The sequence below is a fragment of the Microcaecilia unicolor genome, chromosome 8 (genome assembly GCF_901765095.1).
Source record: "Microcaecilia unicolor chromosome 8, aMicUni1.1, whole genome shotgun sequence".
Classification (NCBI taxonomy): Eukaryota; Metazoa; Chordata; class Amphibia; order Gymnophiona; family Siphonopidae; genus Microcaecilia; species Microcaecilia unicolor.
The window spans coordinates 89548179-89554468 of record NC_044038.1 but is presented as its reverse complement, the minus strand read 5'-3'; positions in this window follow the sequence as shown (position 1 = coordinate 89554468).

Genomic DNA, 6290 nt, shown 5'->3' with positions numbered 1-6290 from the left:
CATGTAAGAGACTGGAGCCCAAATGTCTGGTGTAAGGGGCCCCAGGTCACAGGTCAGTTTAGGATGTCTGGAACCTATGTAACTGATATTTGTATGGAGCTGATTGGTTGAGGCAAGGTAATCAATCTATTCCTTAACCAATTGGAGAGTAAGGGGGCTAGGCTAGGCTAGATAGAACTGTATTTAAGTGGGAGAAGAAGCAGTTTACGTCAGAAGGAGCTCAGAAGAGAGAGAAGGACAGAAGGAACAGACAGAAGAAGGAGAAGACAGCATAAGAAGAGAAGCAGCTGAGACAGAAGCCACAAAGACACAGAGAGCTGAGAGAAAGACACAGAGAGCTGAGAAAGAGAAGAGGAGACTTAATGCTGATGTTCTACTTTGTTTGCTGGCAAATAAAGAAGATTTCTCTCTCATTCTGGTGTGTGCTGTCTGACTCCTGAAGTATCATAAATTCATGCATCAATTCCTGCAACATTCGTACTCTCTTACCTATCTATAGGTTCCATGTTTGCTTATACCCTATAATTAAATGTTCTATTACATATTGTGTTGACATTGTAAGTAGTATACTATACCATACTTTGTATTGCCATTTTAATATTTTTACTACTGTAATTGTCTACTGCTCATATTTCATTTATTCTTAGTATACACTGCCTTCAGTAAACTCTTTCAAAAAGGCGGTAAATAAATCCTAATAAATAAGTAAGAGTTGAAGCATTGTAAGTAGCCTTAACAGTAGGTCAAGGTGTTATATGGGTATGAGGGAAGTCTTCATTGCTGTACAAGCTCTGCACTTTGTGTGTTGAGACAGGCTGGAAAGCAGTAGTGCTAATTATTTATTTAGATTTTGCTCACACATTTTTCAGTAGTAGCTCAATGTGAGTTATATTCAGGTACTCTGGATATTTCTCTGTCCCAGCAGGGCTCACAATCTAAGTTTGTACCTGAGGCAATGGAGGGTTAAGTGACTTGCCCAACATCACAAGGAGCAGCAGCAGGATTTGAACTGGCCACCTCTGGATCACAAGATCGATGCTCTAACCACTAGGCCACTCCTCCACTTTTCAACATACAGATTTAGATAATATACATAACTACATTTTCAGTGTAATAGGTCCCGCCTTCTGGAATAATCTGCCTTGATATTTACGGATGGAACCATCCTATCAAGCTTTTAAGAAAGGTCTGAAAACCTTCCTATTTAGAGATGCTTTTGAGACTTAACGGTGATGCGGCAGCAAGGGAATGTGGAGGATTTGGCTAAGACATAAAACATACATAAAAGGTTCTGTTTCTTTTCTTTTTTTTAATAATGGATTGTACTTTCTGTTTCCTTCATTTTATTTAATTTAGTAGTGTATTTTTAAAATGATAATTGTAAACTGTTGTGCTGGAATTTTCCAAAAGATGGTACATGAAATTTTAAATATGTCAGGTTCTCAGGTTCAGAGCCCGCGGGGCCGGGCTCTGGAGCAAACGTGAGCCCTTGGGCTGCTGACGAGGAGCGACAGCAGCAGGCAAAACCCACCAACCAACGCTGGGCAAGCACACCGACACCGGCAGGGACTGCAGGCACCGCCCAGCGAGCCGGAACACACGGACTGGAACACGGGACTGGAATTCCCCGGACTGGAGGACACAGGACTGGAACACTGGACTGGAATCCCCCGGACAGGAACACTGGACTGGAGCACACCGGACTGGTCCACACAGCTTCACCTGCACTTAGCTACTAAGCCCCCCAGGAGTTGAGCTCCTGGGTTTGAGTAGCCGGCAGGACTTACTGGACGACACAGGGACCAGGACTAGAACAGGCTGTAGCTGAAGTGCGCCTAACTCCTAAACTGCCCAAAAGTGTTCCTAAGCCCGGCACCAACCAAAGAGCTCCTAAGCCCTCCACTAACAGCAGTGCTCTTAACAGAAACTAACAGGGGTGCCCCTACGCCCTACACTAACAGAAGTGCAGGGAAGCCACAAGGGAAAAGGAAGGGAAGACAAATGCCAGACCTAACACTGGTGCTTCCTAAGCACCAAGCTGCAGCAGCTAAACATGGGTTCTCACCCCGGTGCTTCCTAAGCACCCAGCTACAGCAGCTAAACACAGGTCACGAGGAAAAGCGGGGAAAGCACAAGGAAACAAGCAGGAAAGCCAAATACCCAAACAACAAAAGGTGCTTCCTAAACACTTACTAACAAGGGTGCTCGCAGCACCAAACTCCAGCACTGCACTAACAGCAGTGCTATACACCGTAGCAAAAGGGAAAGCAGAGGAGCCAAAGGGAAAAACAGGGAAGTCAAACACACAAGTCACAAGTGCATACTGACTGCACTAAACTAACCTGGACCTAAAGCAAGTAGCCAGAAGCAAACGTTGCGAAGGCCCCGAAGGAAAGAACACCACTTCCTTATCAAGGCTGTCCCTGATGATGTCACACTCCCTAGACCCAGGCAACAGCACACTGACCCAGAGAGCACACTGAAACCCATAGAGGCCCAACCCACACCAATGCAACATCATGAAGCACTTGAAGCCAGTACACCCAAAGAGAGTTAGAGCAACTCAGAATACACCCACAGCTGCAGTGAAGTGAGACAATTAGCCCCATGCTGGCAGCAGCTGGCACAGAGAGAGAGAGAGCTAGCTCAAACAGGACAGAAAAACAGAACAGAAGCCAGCTAAAAAGCTGACCCCCAGGAAAGAGGTAAGTTTGAGAGGGGTTCTGCCCCAATCATAACAGCACCTCCCCCTCAAGGCTCCCGTGTCCCCACGGGAGCTCCAGGTCTCAAAAGACAATTTAGGTCTCCAGGGGTAGCTGTGATGAAATCTCCCAATGGGTTTCACAACATAAATCGGGGCGGCTGGGCAGGACGTGACAAGTACATCTGGAACTAGGAAACCAGAATGGCTTTGGCCGCCACGAGGCTCTTTAGGACGGCTGCTAGGCAGGATCAGAGTCTTGGATGCAACAAGTGGAGTTCTATTCAACAGGAACCATCTCCTGAAGGAGTCCACAACTTCCTTGACTTCCTGGCACTCTACTGTAGCAGCCAGAACTGGGCTAGAGCCCCCACCCATCCTGGAATCTGAAGCCAGACAGGAACTCGAACTGGACTTCAGACTGGACCTTGCTTCTTGGCTGGAGCTGGAACTCAGTAGGAGATCAACATCTTGGTTGAAGTGGGAACTCAGAGTAGCCTCAGCATCTTGCCTGAGAGTGCAACCTGATCTGGCCTCAGCATCTCGGCCGAAACTGCCACTCAATTCGGACTCAGCCCCTTGGCTGGACTCGGTACTCAGCGTAGACTCAGCATCTCGGCTGGCACTGGAACTCGCTCCGGACTCAGCATCTTGACTGGGATTGCAACTTGATCCGGACTCAGCATCTTGCCTGGGACTGGAACTCCAACTTGACCCGGACTCAGCATCTTGACCGGGATGGCAACTTGATCCAGACTCAGCATCTTGTCTGGAACTGGAACTCCCACTTGACCTGGACTCAGCATCTTGCCTGGAACTGGAACTCCAACTTGACCCGGACTCAGCATCTTGGCCGGGACTGCAACTTGACCCGGACTCAGCATCTTGCCCGGGACTGCAACTCAATTCTGATTCAGCATCTCGGCTGGACTCTGCACTCGGTGCAGACTCAGCACTCATCGTGGACTCATTATCTTGGCTGGGCTCTGCACTCGGTGTAGACTCAGCACTCGGTGTAGACTCAGCACTCATCGTGGACTCAGTGTCTCGGCTGGACTCTGTACTCAGTGCAGACTCAGCACTCATCATGGACTCATCACTCGGTGTAGGACTCAGTGTCTCGGCTGGACTCTGTACTCAGTGCAGACTCAGCACTCATCATGGACTCATCACTCGGTGTAGACTCAGCATCCCGGCTGGGACTGCAACTCGATCCAGACTCAGCATCTTGACTGGAACTACAACTCGATCCAGACTCAGCATCTTGACTGGAACTGCAACTCGATCCAGACTCAGCATCTTGACTGGGACTGCAACTCAAGCCAGACTCAGCCCACAGCATGGACTCAGCATCTCGGCTGGGACTGGCACTTGGTCCGGGACTACTAAGCCATCTTCTTTCAGCTTGGGCCTCAGGAGTATCCCGCAGGGCTGGATCTGAGAGGAGTTGGAAGCGGTAAAAGAACAGCTTGGTAGAGGGATCAATAGCAGAAACTGGGTTTTCTTCTAACCCAAGCCAGGCGACACGCTTCCTCTCTGCTGCAGCTTCAGGGGTATCCTTCAAGGCTGGATCAGACAAAAGTGCAACCCGGTACTCCTGGAGTGTCATAAGCAGATCCAGATCAAAACTTGGGTTGGGACTGGGATCTGAACTGGAACTAGGAGGCTCGGTTAGAAGCATCCCTCGGACTGGACTCAGAGGCTTTAGTGGAAGCGCCACTTGAACTGGCATCGGAGGCTCGGTCAGAAGCGTCCCTCGGACTGGACTCTGAAGCTTGGCTGGACGCGTTGCTCGGACTGGATTCAGAGGCTTGTCTGGGCGCACTGCTTGAACGGGACTGGACCCCTGCTGGGCCCAGAGCGTGGAATTCCCAAGACGTCTCCTCTCAGCGACAGCTTCAGGAGTATCCCACAAAGCTGGATTCAAGACCAGGCTGCGGCGATATTCAGCGAGCGTGATAAAAGGGTCCATATCTGAAACTGGGTTTTCAGTGATTCCAAGCCACCGGACACATTTTCTCTCAGCTGCCGCTTCAGGGGTCTTCTTCAAAACAGGATGAGACAACAGTTTATTCCGATACTGACGAAGAGTCATAGAAGGATCAAGAACAACGATGGAGCTGGACCCCAGCTGGGTCAGCTGGGCGGGGGTTCTTGCCGGGCTCATGGCCTTCGCAATCTGTCAGGTTCTCAGGTTCAGAGCCCGCGGGGTCGGGCTCTGGAGCAAACGTGAGCCCTTGGGCTGCTGACGAGGAGCGACAGCAGCAGGCAAAACCCACCAACGCTGGGCAAGCAAACCGACACCGGCAGGGACTGCAGGCACCGCACACTGACTGCACTAAACTAACCTGGACCTAAAGCAAGTAGCCAGAAGCAAACGTTGCGAAGGCCCCGAAGGAAAGAACACCACTTCCTTATCAAGGCCCTCCCTGATGATGTCACACTCCCTAGACCCAGGCAACAGCACACTGACCCAGAGAGCACACTGAAACCCATAGAGGCCCAACCCACACCAATGCAACATCATGAAGCACTTGAAGCCAGTACACCCAAAGAGAGTTAGAGCAACTCAGACTACACCCACAGCTGCAGTGAAGTGAGACAATTAGCCCCATGCTGGCAGCAGCCGGCACAGAGAGAGAGAGAGCTAGCTCAAACAGGACAGAAAAACAGAACAGAAGCCAGCTAAAAAGCTGACCCCCAGGAAAGAGGTAAGTTTGAGAGGGGTTCTGACCCCAATTATGACAAAATAAACCATAAACTAACTCGGTTCCCAGCATCTTCTCTCTATTTGCCATTTATCTTCTCTCCTCCTGTCTACAGTGCCTCCCCCATGTCTTTCATGGACATTGATCTTTCACTTTTGGCCTTTCTGTAACCCGAGGGGTTAGTAAAATAAATAAAATTACTCAAGTTGTCACAGGGTTCCATTGTGGCCAGCAGCACAGGTTTTAGAATTAGCTGAAAGCGGAGCTTCTGTTGGCTTAGCAACAGCTTTGCTGACTGTTACAGAGGGGCTCTCTGGCTGGCAGTTGGGAGAGAAGGCTGCAGTTTGGATGGAGAGAGGATGTGTTTGATGGAGCTCTGACTGAAAGGGAATATAGAAGTGAAATTAATTGGAGGAAATAGGATTTTTGGAGCTGCAGTGAGTAATTGGGTATAGCAAGTGTGGGACTTAGTGGGAGAAAGGAGTGAAAAGTCTTTTTGTGTAATGAGAAAGTGAACTGGGTGTGTGGCACAGTAAAGCATGTGATATTGAATGGGACTGAGAATAGAGGGGGGAAGGTTCAGATGTGAGAGGGGGAAAAATTGGTTTTAAAATTTGAGTGGCTGTTTTAAAACTAAATACTGAATTCCAGTCTGAGGGTGGGAGAGTGCTAGATAGCATAGTCTGCGGCAGAGTGAAAGGTTGTGCATGCAGAAGAGTGAGCAGGAGTAAAATTAAGTAATTTTGAAGAGATTTTGTCAGGTTATGGTTTTAAAACTGACAAAAGAAGAGTTTTACATAGCATCATATATAGTCAGGAAATGGAATGTTGAATAACTGGTGCAGGGTGGAATGTTGAGTGATGTGAATGACAACAAAGCA